Genomic DNA, 15,448 nt, shown 5'->3' on the forward strand with positions numbered 1-15,448 from the left:
TTGTCTTCATATATGTATTCATATATGTATATATGTATATATTATATATGTATATATGTATTCATATATGTATAGCTTACACAGCTCAAAGGGTCCGAGAACCTGGTTACCAGTCAACTGAATGTTGAAAGGCAGTACCCATGAACTGAAGCCCAACACTAATAGATATGTAAGTATACCCATTGAAAGCAAAACAACCGGCTTCAGAAATTTCAATTCACTCCCCACACACAATCAAATATATAAGAACACCTAGACAAAAATACTCACAAAATCCCTTACACACACAAAAAAAAAATCAAACAAAAACACACAGGGAATGTATACTGCATTAAAATAATTAAATAACCCCATAAGAAACCTAAAGAATTCCGAAATACGAAATACAAGCACTCAACAGAAAACGGGAATGCAGTAACAACCTGGAATTTAACGGTTTCTAACCAGTGAAACAATAACAAAGACAGAAAGAACGGACACAAAAAACGGTAGAATGACTCTGACGATCTTCATTTATCTTGGCAATGGCCAAGGCAAGAAGAAGCCGGCGAGGGAGATGTTGGTGTTGGCCATGTTGGTTGGATTTTGCTCCTTCGGCCATCAGCGCACGCCTCCAGATGGAATGCAATTTTGGCGGGAAAGCTCTAGTCGAGGAAAAAGCGCGCCAGAATCCCAGCGAATTTTTTGGGGCGCTGAGATCGCGAGAAAGTATGTCGATATTTTGTGTGCGGTCGTTCTTATTGTGCGGTGTTCGCTTTCTCTCTCTCTCTCTCTCTCTCTCTCTCTCTCTCTCTCTCTCTCTCTCTCTCTCTCTCTCTCTCTCTCTCTCTCTCTCTCTCTCTGTCTCTGTCTCTCGGATGTTACTGGTGGTGATAGAGTAACTTTGCCTCATTACTCATATTGATACGTTGTATGTACTATTTTATTTGTGTGTTTATGCATTTAATTGCTAAAGTGTTATTACCTGAGTGTAATTACCTTAGTGCACTTACCTATGTGTATACAGACGATGAGTCACAATAACCTGGCTGAAGATATGAGGCCCAAATCACACACCAGAAGGTGGAGAGACGACGACGTTTCGGTCCGTCATGGACCATTATCAAACCGACGTCGTTTCTCCATTTTCTGATGTAGTTACCCAGGTGTAGTTACCCCAAATGTAGTTACCTTAAATGTAGTTACGGTTACCCCTAGCAGTAAATAGGTACCTGGGTGTTAGTTAGCTGTCACGGGCTGCTTCCTGGGGGTGGAGGCCTGGTCGAGGACCGGGCCGCGGGGACAATAAAAAGCCCCGAAATCATCTCAAGATAACCTCAAAATAACCTCAAAATAACTACCTCTCGTGGTGTCCCGGGGGTCACATGCCGTTCTTTGAAACTTTGACAACTTTGAATCATAATATTTTGTTCATGTATTCACACACACTACCCACTTCTCAGCTGCTATTCTTTCTCAATCCTATATTCCCCATTCTTTACCTGTTCCCCTCCTCCTCCTCCTCCTCCATCTATACCCATCCTCCACATATCCTCTATCCTCTATCTTCCACCTATTTCCCCCTCCGTTACCTACCCCCTCCCCTCTTCGTTCTCCACCAATCTCTTTATCCACCCATACTCCGCCTATCCCTCCAATCCCCCTCCTACTCCATCAATCCACCTATCCATCTATCCTCCACCGCAGATTGGCAGATAATGGAAGCCTTCAGTGTTACCAGACAAAGATAACTGATCCAACACAGTGTTACCAGACAAAGATAACTGATCCAACACAGTGTTACTAGACAAAGATAACTGATCCAACACAGTGTTACTAGACGAAGATAACTAATCCAACACAGTGTTACTAGACAAAATGTACAGGAAAAGGGGTGGTGGAAATGGCTCTTTAAGTTGTTGCAAATCGAGTTTGCAATCGCTTGCAGCTTTGTGTGCAAGTGAAAGGAAAAATGGTGTGCAAAGTGTTGCGATTTATACCATAGTTAACAAATAATGTTGCAGTGAGTTGCATTTGATGGTGTGAATTGTTGTGATATGTTAGGTAAGTGTTCCGGGTGGTAGATATGAGTGGTAGATGTTCCGGGTGGTAGATGTTCCGGGTGGTAGATATTCTGAGGGGTTGGTGTTCTCAATGATAGGTGTTCCGTGTAGTAGATGTGTGTGTGTGTGTGGTAGATATTCCGGGGGGTAATATATATATATATATATATATATATATATATATATATATATATATATATATATATATGACCTACCTGGTAGATGTTCCGGTAGATAGAGTATCCTACTGGAAGATGCTTTGGGCGGTAGATTCCATGCTTGGTAGATGACTTGTGGAAATGTCGTCTGGGAGAGAGCAAGGATTCCTTTGTTCACTGTTACCTTATTGACGGAATGACAGGCAAACGTAAGTAATGACTGACAGCAAGATTCACAAGCAGACAGATAAACACCCCAGGCACATATAGACAGTCAGATATACAAAACAGACAGCTAGAGAGAATGACAGGGTAGGGAGACAGGGGGGGAAGTAGGCAAATAGACCGTTAGATAAATAGACATACAGGTACAAACACACACAAAAAAATTCAACCGAGAGGTTAATTTGACAGATTGGCAGACGGATGTTTGGGACGCGACCGTCAACGAGAATAAAAAATTACATTGCAAAGCTTCCGTCAAGTTGTGTGGGCTGCCAAGTTACAGCCCTTACGCTCATGTGCCAGGTAAGTTACGGGCTCACGGGTTCCAAGTAGCCCGTGCTACTTGGAACTTGTTCCGAGTAGCTGAATCTATAACAACAACGTGTGGGCTGCGTCACGCCCTCCGTCAAACGCTTCAAGATGATGTGCGGTAGACAGATATTCAAGTCTGAAATTCCTTCATATTTACGAAGTTTAAAGTCGAGAAGTTTTGAAGGCGCTGAGCGAATCGAGAGGACTTGGGGCAACTCTCATTGTTTTACACACACACACACACACACACACACACACACACACACACACACACACACACACACACACACACACACACACACACACACACACACAGTTGAGAGGCGACAGTTGACAGTTGAGAGGTCGGCCGAAAGAGCAAAGCTCAACCCCCGCAAACACAACTAGGTGAATACACACACACACACACACACACACCTTATGTTGCAGACACATAATTTGTATTACAAGATGAATGGTTTAGAAAGATATTTATTTTTCATTCTGTATATGTCATTCTCCAAGGTGTATATTTCATACACCAAGGTTATGTATATCATACACCAAGGTGTATATATATATATATATATATATATATATATATATATATATATATATATATATATATATATATATATATATATATATATATATATATATATATATCGTACACTAAGGTGTATATTATACACCAAAGTTTATATGCATATACTACAATTTTTTGGGTTAACTTAGAATTGAACTTCCTCGTATGTAAATTTGATCATGTAGTCTAAATTACTCTATCTCACTACCCCTTCCCTTCCCTTCCCTCTCTCCCTCCCTCACCCAGCCTTCTTCTCTCCCTTTCCTCCCTCCTCGTTTCCCCTCTCTCCTCTCCTTTCTCACCCATTTCTCACCCCTCCTCCCCTTCCCTCCCTCTCTCTTCCGTTTCTCCCCTTCACTTTATCATCCATCCTTCTCCTCTTCCATCTATCATCTTCCTTTCCTTCTTCACTGCCTCCTTCCTTACCCAACCCTCCCTCACCCCTTTCCCATCCTGTCCCCTTATCTTAGCCTCCTCCTCTCCATTTCCCCCTCTCATTCCTTTCCACCCATCATCTTCCTTTCCTCTCCTATCCTTTTCTCCCTCTCCCTCCTATTTCCCCTTCCCATCTACCTTTCCTTTCCCCCCTTCCCTCAGCCTCCAATATTAGGTAGGGAAAGCAAGATGTATAAAGTTAGAAGTATCAATGCTTTCCCAATTATTTATGTACAACTTAATGGAGAAATACAGCGAGTGTGAGTGAAAAATACAGTGGGAGTGAGAGAAATACAGTAGGCGGTAGGGGGGGAGAATACAGTAGCTGTCCCAGAGAAAATGCATTGTATGTGATCGTAAAGATACCGTAGGTTAGGGGTAACATACAATGAGTGTGAGGTGAAACCATTTATACGAGATACAATGTGAGGCCCCCCAAAATACAACGTGTATGTGGACAAACTACAATACGGATGTTGTATAATATAAACTAGGTTTAAGGGATGAAAAAAACCCACTACAGAGGGTGTGTTAGATGAAGGGAGAGAGAGAGGGAGGAATAGCAAACAGCGAGAGGGTAGGAAAATGTATAAGGCTTAAGAGAGAAAATAGAGAGGGGGGGGGGGTGTGTGTTGTGGGGTGGGGGTGTTGTGGGGTGGGGGTGGGGGGGGGGAAGGATATATAGAGTGCTTCAACAAGACGAAGGAGACTGGTGCCACGACTTTGCCAGGACGGGGGGAAATAACTCCACTGGGGGCAGGTATTTTCTGGCTAGGAAGGGGGGGGGGCAGAGAGGGTGATGGGTGGGTGTTTTGTGTCGGTGGGTGGTGGGGGTGGTAGTAGATATTGTGTAACCTGAGGTGCAGGGGAAAGGAAAGGGGGGGGGGGGTAGTGAGGTAAATTTTCCCCATCTTTCACCTTTCAGACAGGTAAGGTGTTTCAACGCGAGGGAGTCTTGAAGGTGTTGACTAGACCACATGCTGGAAGGTGAAGGGACGACGGCGACGACGTTTCGGTCCGTCCTGGATCATTCTCAAGTCGATTCGGTCCAGGACGGACCGAAACGTCGTCGTCCCTTCACCTTCCAGTGTGTGTGGTCTGGTCAACATACTTTAGCCACGTTATTGTGACTCCTCGCCGAGTACTGAAGGTGATTTGCAGGTGGTTACAGTCTCCGTGGTGTAGTGGTAAGACACTCGCCTGGCGTTCCGCGAGCGCTTTGGCATGGGATCGTATCCTGGCCGGGGAGGATTTATTGGGCGCAAATCCTTAACTGTAACCTCTGTCTAACGCAACAGTAAAATGTGTACTTGGTTGAAACAACGATTCTTCGCGGCGGGGATCGTATTCCAGGGACCTGCCCGAAACGCAACGCGTACTAGTGGCTGTACAAGAATGTAACAACTCTTGTATATATCTCAAAATCCAAAATTTGTGGACAGGAGGTGAGGTTAGGGTACCATGATCACAAGGACACTACCTACAGCAAGAAGGTCGACCGAGCGGACAGCACGCTGGACTTGTGTTCCTGTGGTCCTGGGTTCGATCCCGGGCGCCGACGAGAAACAATGGGCAGCGTTTCTTTCACCCTATGCCCCCTGTTACCTAGCAGTAAAATAGGTACCTGGGTGTTAGTCAGCTGTCACGGGCTGCTTCCTGGGGGTGGAGGCCTGGTCGAGGACCGGGCCGCGGGGACACTTAAAGCCCCGAAATCATCTCAAGATAACCTCAAGAAGTATCGGGCCAGTAGACATATTGTTATAGTGAAGTACAGCCACGTGAACCCTTCAGAAAAATGCAAGATGCTTTCCACGACCAGCAGAGAGATTAAGTTCTCATGAACAATTCTTAATGACAGCCCTAATGGCCGACTGAAGACATAAATCCCAATTAGTCTAATGGCTTTGATAATGATCTTTTAAAGGAGTAGGTGAAATAATCACAATATTAATCACAATTAACTTTTTGATTAGATTAGTTTATCCAACAATAACAACAACAACGGGGTTCCAAAATCTCTCCCATGACCTAATAAGCATAATTACACACAACACAAACAATACATGTTTCTTTCTTCGAGGAAATCAGTCGGGGGAAATAATGATGAATGGGAGTTGTAATGAGAACAATATGGGACACGTGGCCACACTGACGCCAGGTGAGAGTTGTTGATGTCTTAGTATTTCTCAGCTGACCTCTCTTGTGATGATGTTGGTGTTGTTATAGATTCAGCTACTCGGAACATAAGTTCCAAGTAGCACGGGCTATGGTGAGCCCGTAACTTACCTGGCACAGGAGCGGGGCAAGTAGCCCGGGCTATGGTGAGCCCGTAACTTACCTGGCACAGGAGCGGGGCAAGTAGCCCGGGCTATGGTGAGCCCGTAACTTACCTGGCACAGGAGCGGGGCAAGTAGCCCGGGCTATGGTGAGCCCGTAACTTACCTGCCACAGGAGCGGGGCCAGTAGACCAGGCTATGGTGAGCCCGTAACTTACCTGGCACAGGAGCGGGGCAAGTAGCCCGGGCTATGGTGAGCCCGTAACTTACCTGGCACAGGAGCGGGGCAAGTAGCCCGGGCTATGGTGAGCCCGTAACTTACCTGGCACAGGAGCGGGGCAAGTAGCCCGGGCTATGGTGAGCCCGTAACTTACCTGCCACAGGAGCGGGGCAAGTAGCCCGGGCTATGGTGAGCCCGGAACTTACCTGGCACAGGAGCGGGGCAAGTAGCCCGGGCTATGGTGAGCCCGTAGTGGACTTACCTGGCACAGGAGCGGGGCAAGTAGCACGGGCTATGGTGAGCCCGTAGTGGACTTACCTGGCACAGGAGCGGGGCAAGTAGCACGGGCTATGGTGAGCCCGTAGTGGACTTACCTGGCACAGGAGCGGGGCAAGTAACGCGAGCTATGGTGAGCCCGTAGTGGACTTACCTGGCACAGGACTCTCCTGTGAGTCTTTCTTGGACAAAGGAGAGGATACAGGAGGAGGAGATAGATGGGGAGGGGGAAGAACAGAAGAGGAGGAGAGAGGCAGATAGAGGGAAGGGGAATGGAAAAGGGTTACGTAGAAGAAAAAAGATGTTGTATATTAGTCGCTATTTTACTGTAAGCTGCTTAGGTTGTTCTTTGGAGCTCAACATCGCGTTATTTGTTTAGACAATCCACGTTGGTCTAAATCTCTGGATATAAATAAGTAATTCAATCGCGTGTGTTAATATTTATACGATAATGTTGTTGACGTGTTGGTTGGTTGCTTTTGCGTGCGTTGGCAACATTAACAGCAGCTGATGGAGGAAATTGATGGGCGAACTGAGTGCGTTACTTCAGTGTTACGTTAGTAAACACACACACACACACACACACACACACACACACACACACACACACACACACACACACACACACACACACACACACTTTGAAAAACAAAATGCTTAACAGAATAATACAAAAAAGATACCAAGAAATGGTTGAAAATCCGCTTTATTTCCTCGGGATTAGCATATTTGAGATGAAATCATTACCAGCAGATCCCACACCCATTATATTCTCGTTAACCGTATTCTAACCACGAATGGGCGAGAGAGAAGCAAAAGAAATTTATATACGAAAATATGTACGATTGTTGATTGTGGTTTATATATATATATATATATATATATATATATATATATATATATATATATATATATATATATATGATTTTTGCATGAATAATATCTCTCTCTCTCTCTCTCTCTCTCTCTCTCTCTCTCTCTCTCTCTCTCTCTCTCTCTCTCTCTCTCTCTCTCTCTCTCTCTGTGTTATCCGCTTTTCAGTCACGTAATCTTTGCCCTGAACTAATTACTCCATTATCAGCTTATTCCCAATGGTTCTTCTGTGTTTCCTTCGTGATTATTCGCCTTCGGTCTTCCTTACTCCAATTCTAGCGCGCGTGTGTGTGTGTGCTTGTTCTTATCTTGGTCTGAGGGACCGAGCTTCAGATCTTGGGCCTCGCCTCTCCATCTGTCAGTCATCGACTCCAAACCCAATGATTCGACCCCGGACTCTCTGACGAACGTACTGATGTTCTAAACCTCCGTGTTTTGAATTCTTCCCTCTTCCAACTTTTCGTACCCTTTAATGCTTCGACCTTCAGACCGATAGCTACTCTTCCGACCCTCTCTGACCCAGGCTCCGTCCGATACTTGTGGCTGGCATATTCCTTCATCAAGATTTCAGGCGCTATTGGTATTCTATACTGTGGTCAGACACGCGCACACACACACACACACATGCACTAGGAAGTGATGTGGTGGAGGCTGACTCCATACACAGTTTCAAATGTAGATATGACAGAGCCCAGTAGGCTCAGGAATCTGTACATCAGTTGATTGACGGTTGAGAGGCGGGACCAAAGAGCCAGAGCTCAACCCCCGCAAACGCAACTAGGTGAGTACACACACACACACACACACACACATGGAGGGGTAACTTACAGGAAGAGGGGCAACGAGTCATAGCAAGAGGAAAACAGCAGAGTGAAGTACTTCAAGGGACAGTACTGGGGGCCCATCCTAGTACCTCCTAGTGCATGAACTTTCCGAAGGCTAGAATACTCTGGTACTCAGGAACGCTCTTGTGGCCTCCAATGCCCCAGATGCCACTTACGAACACTCCAGAGGCCACGAACGCCCCCAGAGGCCACTTACGAACACTCCAGAGGCCAAGAATGCCCGAGAGGCCACACACGAACGCACCAGAGGCCACGAACACACGCATGTCGTGATATTTTCACACACAGGAACTATCTGTGTTAAGAATGTGTTGACTCACAGACTCTGAGAATTCGTTACAATATTCCATCAATTTATTGATAAGAATTGGTTTAGATATTATATTCCAGCTGCTAAGAATACGAAACCAAAACATAAATGAACTCATCAACAGCACCATCACAAACATTCTTAGAGTCCTACATATAAAGATGAGAGAAAATGAATATTTCAAAGGATATTAAATTCTCCTTAAATATTGCTGTATCTTCCAAAGTCATAGTCTTCACTCGGGCTCATATCATACAGCTGATTACATCTTTGTGTATATGCAACACGCGTCAACCACTCAATCAGCTAATTTATAATCCTCTAGAGGCAGAGAACTTTCAATCATCTGTCAAGCTGTGACTGACGCTTCAAGCGCTTGACGAGTCCATATAATAACGTGTGGATACCCCCTGACAAACTGACCAATTAGCGTGTCGGCTTCTTGTCATGTCAGTCAGGTGGCAACCAATCACGACATTTGGTTGAGTTAGTCTGTCTCCAGCCGTCCTGAGTGACTGGTTTCTCCTGTTGATTGCTAGTATTACCGTGGGGTTAATGTGATTTGCAATGGTGGCAGCGGTGGGATGGAGGGAAGTTACATTTGTGTGTGCGTGCGTGCGTGCTAGTCTCTGTGTAGTCGTGCGTTTGTGTGTGTGTGTGTATTGTGTTATTTAAATAAACATGTCTGGCATGTTTGTTATGGAATTTGTTGTGTATGTCGCGTGCATGAGGTGGTGTGTAGCGTTTATGTGATTTGTCAAAAGATTAGAAAGGATTGAGAAACAGTCGCATCACGCACACAGAACTACACACATTCACTCACTCACACACACACACACACACACACACACACACACACACACACACACACACACACACACACACACACACACACACCGTCTCTCACCTTACCTATCAATTAATACACCACAAACAGACACTAACTAAAATACCTCAGTACGTTGATAAACATTTAAGTGAACCTGTGTCCACTATATTGTTCGGTAAAAGCACAAGATTCTTTTTGAAAATCAAAGTAAATGTTTACTGTAAATTGTAAAAAAAAAAAAATACCGTGTTCACTATTTCGTAAAAAAAAAAAAAATCCAACCCAGCGAAAGGATTTATGCCACTGTTTGTTAAAAGTATTTTAAAACACTGTTAACTCGTTTTAGGAATATTATTTTTAGGGTTTTTGTAATTTGTTTTTCCAGCCCATGATGATTAATCACCTGGTGAAGGGTTACAATTAACAATTGGGGAATTAAGATCACAAATGATTACTGTATTGGCTTTTGTGTATAAGTGATTTAATTTAGTCGAATAACAAGGAGGGAGACAGAGAGAGAGAGAGAGAGAGAGAGAGAGAGAGAGAGAGAGAGAGAGAGAGAGAGAGGGAGAGAGAGAGAGAGAGAGAGAGAGAGAGAGAGAGAGAGAGAGAGAGAGAGAGAGAGAGAGAGAGAGGTGGCTTAATAATATAATTATGAGGGTACAATTGAAGGCCAACAGTCCATCAGTGAGGCAGGCGAAGCAGAGTTATCTGGCCAGCGCCTGCCTCCCCTGTATTATCCTGTGTGTGTGTGTGTGTTTGTGCTGCTAGGTGAACAGTGACATCAGGGTGGCTGTGTGTGTGTATTATGTTTTGGCGTATGTATATATGTGTATAAAGATTGTTACCCATATCTTCCCATTATCAGTGGAAGAGCCTGCATAGTTACAGTGGTTATCTTCTTGAGGTTATCTTGAGATGATTTCGGGGCTTTTTTTTTTAGTGTGCCCGCGGCCCGGTCCTCGACCAGGCCTCCACCCCCAGGAAGCAGCCCGTGACAGCTGACTAACTCCCAGGTACCTATTTTACTGCTAGGTAACAGGGGCACAGGGTGATAGAAACTCAGTGAACCCAAGCTGTGACTGAAGCCCTCAGCCCCCCTACGCTCACCTCGCTGCTATCAGCAACCCGACCCCACCCCTCCAGAGAAATAAGGTCCACAATGTAGGTTCTGATCCCATTATAGGGGAGAGGAAGGGGAGTGTTACCTAATGCTCGCCCGACCCGGAACTGGCAAGTACCTCACATTTTATCATCTATACTTCTCTGAATTCAGGGTTTCGCAAGTTGATTTAAATTTAAAATTTAAAATTTTAAATTTTGCCCCGAGGGGCGAGTTTATTGGGCAGCGCCACTCATCCTGTGAGTGGACACACCGCCATAGCAGAATGTACAACACTCCCCAATAGGAAGAAAACCCGCTGGGTTGTTCATCCTGTCACTTGTCGCAAGTTGATGTAGGCATTAAAAAAGAGTCTTGGGCGGCCAGTGCCTAAGTTCACATTAACACACGGGTTGATTTGCCACTGTAAAAAATACAGCAGTTTACCCTATGTACAAATATACGAGCCCCAGCAATCCTATAGAGTCCGATGCATAGAAAACGTGGATATTACCGTGCTTTGATTTGTCCAAATGCGTCGCATTTTAAACGGATGGATCGATTTCATAAATATTTGGAGGTGTTAGACTGAGTGGACGGGTTGAGGGGCCTCGAACCAGCTGGACCTGTGGCAACAGTGCTCTTGAGAATGTCTCCAGGAAGGTGGGTCTGGGCCCCTTGCTTCTTAGTATCTATGTAGTGCCTTCTGGCACATCTTGCTTGGTCGTCTTGGTTTGATGGTGTGGGTGCTTGTGCACTTTCCTTCATAAGTGTGTGTTTACATACTTTCACACGCAAGCACGACTAGGTGAGTACACACACACACACACACACAGGTACTACGATTGTGCGTGTAAGTGTGTGTGTGTGTGTGAATGTATGTGTGTATGTGGTTTGCGTGCATAAACGTCCCCTCTCTCTCTCTCTCTCTCTCTCTCTCTCTCTCTCTCTCTCTCTCTCTCTCTCTCTCTCTCTCTCTCTCTCTCTCTCCAGTTTACAAAATACGACAACAGCTCTTATGTAAGCAGCCCAAAAAAAAAGTAATTAATGAATAATTTGCTTTATTACATTTCACGCGTCGGTCCTTTGGCGGTCGCAGAATGAAGGGATATCAGACTTCAAGGTTTATTTTGGCCAGACTTATGTAGGTCGGAGCCCCCGGTGTACGTAAGCCTTAAACTTTGTTCATCCTGGCTGGTATTTTAATTGTATTCTCTCTCTCTCTCTCTCTCTCTCTCTCTCTCTCTCTCTCTCTCTCTCTCTCTCTCTCTCTAAATCTTTCACTTTGAATGTGTTTCTGTATTATGTTATTGTTTTTTCTGTTTTTCCTCTCTGGTTTTTGCGAGTTTCTGTTTAATTTCCCCTGTCTCTATCTCCGGCATTATACTTTCTCGTCTATGTTTGCATCTCTTTCTTTGTCTCTTATTACAATACTTTTCATTTGTCTCTTACATTGGTTTCTTTTGTTGATAATTTGTTTTCTCTCTCACGTCTATATCACAGTCCCAAGTGTCTGTGCCTCCGGCCCCTGTGTCTCAGGTCTATGTCTCAAGCCTGTGTGTCAGGTCTATGTGTCTCGGGGCCTCTGTGTCCCAGGTCTATGTATCTCGGGGCTCTATGTCCCAAGTCTCTGTTTCTTGGGCCTCTGGCCTTCAGGTCTACGTATCTCGGGCCTGTGTCCCAAGTCTCTCTTTCTTGGGCCTCTGTGTTTCAAGTCACTGTGTCTCAGGATTGTATCACAGTCTCTGTGCCTCAAGTTTCTGTGTATCAGGTCTCTGTCTCACAGGTTTCTGTGTCTCGGATATCTGTGTCTGTCCGAAGAATCACCGCAGTGAAAACTATCTCCACACGCGAATGTAAATTTCTTGCCAGAACTTATTCCCTTGAGAAATATCGGCGAGGCTTCAGAGTTCGTTCCAAGTGGAACGAAGTTCATTTTTTAATTTTGGGCTTCATTATTTGTTGAGAAGAATGCAAATTTCCGGTCCGAACTTATTTCCTGTCTCAGTGTCGATGAGGCACAGAGTTCGTATCATCAGTTCCAGCTTTGCCCCGATAGCAGCTGGGGGATTTTTTTTTGGGGGGGGGGATTTTTTCCCCAAAATTGTTTTGGGGGGAATTTAGTTTTTTTCTGGGTGGGTAAAGTATTGGAGGTAATTGTCGTTGTTGTTGTACTTGGTGTACGTTTGAGGTCCCGGAGTGGATTGTGGGGAGGTTATCTTGAGGTTATCTTGAGATGATTTCGGGGCTTTAGTGTCCCCCGCGGCCCGGTCCTCGACCAGCCCTCCACCCTCAGGAAGCAGCCCGTGACAACTGACTAACTCCCAGGTACCTATTTACTGCTAGGTAACAGGGGACATCAGGGGTGAAAGTAACTGCCCCATTGTTTCTCGCCGGCGCCCGGGGTCAAACCCGGGACCACAGGATCACGCGTCCAATGTTTTGTCCGCTCAGCCACCGGCCGAGGATGGTTAACTCCTGTGAGAAATGACGTGATATGTAGTTAATTATATATGTGTATATAATTAACTGTGTTCTTACATGTGGCATCCAGCCTGCCTTGTGAGCTAATGTTCCACACTCATGCTCACGTCCTCAGATATATATATTGGTTCCCCGCTCCCTCACACACTCACACCTTCCTCACATACTCAGTCCCTGCTTCCTCACACACAGCTTCGCCACACACACACATACTCCCAGCTTTCTCACACTCACTCCCCCTCATCCTCACGCACTCATTACCAACTTCCTCACACACCCTCATTCCCAGCTTCCTCGCACATACACTCACCATGTCAACCCTCCTTCTGCCTCTCCTCATTTCCTCAAATTCACACACACAAAAAATATATATTCTCTTCAGAAATGTACAATCATCTCAGTTCGCTCTCTTCAATCTTGAGGTCTATTGACTTTTTGCTCTCCAAACATTTCCAAGACATTTATCATTGCTTTCTCTCTCTCTCTCTCTCTCTCTCTCTCTCTCTCTCTCTCTCTCTCTCTCTCTCTCTCTCTCTCTCTGATTTTCACCTCATGCGTTTATGATTTTCCATTTGTTGTTCTCCTCTGTTGCTCTATGTCGTTCATTCTCACACCATCGCCTGACCACCGTACGCCAGAGACACACAGCGCAGCACCGCTCCTGTGCCAGGTTAGCTACGGGCTCACCATAGCCCGTGCTACTTGGAACTTGTTCCGAGTAGCTGAATCTATAACAACAACAACAACGTACGCCAGACTCGACCCTATACCGTTCCTCACGAAGGCAGAGATTGCCCCGAGACAAGATTGAGGTGATGTGATGTGATTCAGTACCATCGTGGCTCAGACGGTAGTGCGTGCGTCACACAGACATATGACCACATATGTCAGACCAGTCCTGGAGTATGCAGCCCCAGCATGGAGTCCATATCTAGTCAAGGATAAGACTAAACTGGAAAAGGTTCAAAGGTTTGCCACCAGACTAGTACCCGAGCTGAGAGGTATGAGCTATGAGGAGAGACTACGGGAATTAAACCTCACTTCGCTGGAAGACAGAAGAGTTAGGGGGGGACATGATCACCACATTCAAGATTCTCAAGGGAATTGATAGGGTAGATAAAGACAGGCTATTTAACACAAGGGGCACACACACAAGGGGACACAGGTGGAAACTGAGCGCCCAAATGAACCACAGAGATATTAGAGAGAACTTTTTTAGTGTCAGAGTGGTTGACAAATGGAATGCATTAGGCAGTAATGTGGTGGAGGCTGACTCCATACACAGTTTCAAGTGTAGATATGATAGAGCCCAATAGGCTCAGGAACCTGTACACCTATTAATTGACGGTTGAGAGGCGGGACCAAAGAGCCAGAGCTCAACCCCCGCAAGCACAATTAGGTGAGTACACACACACACACACACAAAAACACACACACACACACACACACACACACACACACACACACACACACACACACACACACACACACACACACACACACACACACACACACACACAAACACACACACACACAGGGAAGATCCTCAAGGGAATTGACAGGGTTGATAAAGACAGGCTGTTTAACACAAGGGGCACACGCACTAGGGGACACAGGTAGAAACTGAGTGCCCAAATGAGCCACAGAGATATTAGAGAGAACTTTTTTAGTGTCAGAGTGGTTGACAAATGGAATGCATTAGGAAGTGATGTGGTGGAGGCTGACTCCATACACAGTTTCAAGTGTAGATATGATAGAGCCCAATAGGCTCAGGAACCTGTACACCAGTTGATTGACAGTTGAGAGGCGGGACCAAAGAGCCAGAGCTCAACCCCCGCAAGCACAACTAGGTGAGTACAACTAGGTGAGTACACACACACTGTAAACACAAATCTGGTGTGTGATGTAGCACTCTAGGTCGTGATTGTCACCATCAATCTTGTAGTGGAAGGGAGAAATGGGTGAGGGGGATTGATCAGTTGGGGGGAGAGAGAAGGTTTGTGGGGGGGGGGGTTACCGAGACGTCTCCCTTAGTAATAGTGGCTGTGGGAGGGAGGTGTGGGGGTGTGGGCCTAGGGGGGGGGGCCTCCCACAGTAAGCAGCAGTGGTGTATGTAGTGTGGGGGTGTCTGGCTTGTGTCGTAATACCCGGGTGGCCGTAATAACCCACTAACCCCGATATGCCTATCCCGTCTCATGGAAGAGAGAGAGAGAGAGAGAGAGAGAGAGAGAGAGAGAGAGAGAGAGATGGAAGGGGAAGGGAACTATCAGGAGAAAGTACCAGGCCATTGCGACTATATATATAGCACTGGGAAGGGATGAGGATAAGGATTTGGGATGGGACAGGGGGGGGGGGAAGGAATTGAATAGTGCCTAACCACTCATGGACGGTCGGGGGGATTGAACGTCGACCTGCATGAAGCGAAACCGTCGCTCTACCGTCCAAGGGTACAGGAGATAAAGCCCATAGCTGCATCTTCCCCTACAACCCCCATAT

Source organism: Procambarus clarkii, chromosome 70, assembly GCF_040958095.1.
Source record: "Procambarus clarkii isolate CNS0578487 chromosome 70, FALCON_Pclarkii_2.0, whole genome shotgun sequence".
NCBI classification, from domain to species: domain Eukaryota; kingdom Metazoa; phylum Arthropoda; class Malacostraca; order Decapoda; family Cambaridae; genus Procambarus; species Procambarus clarkii.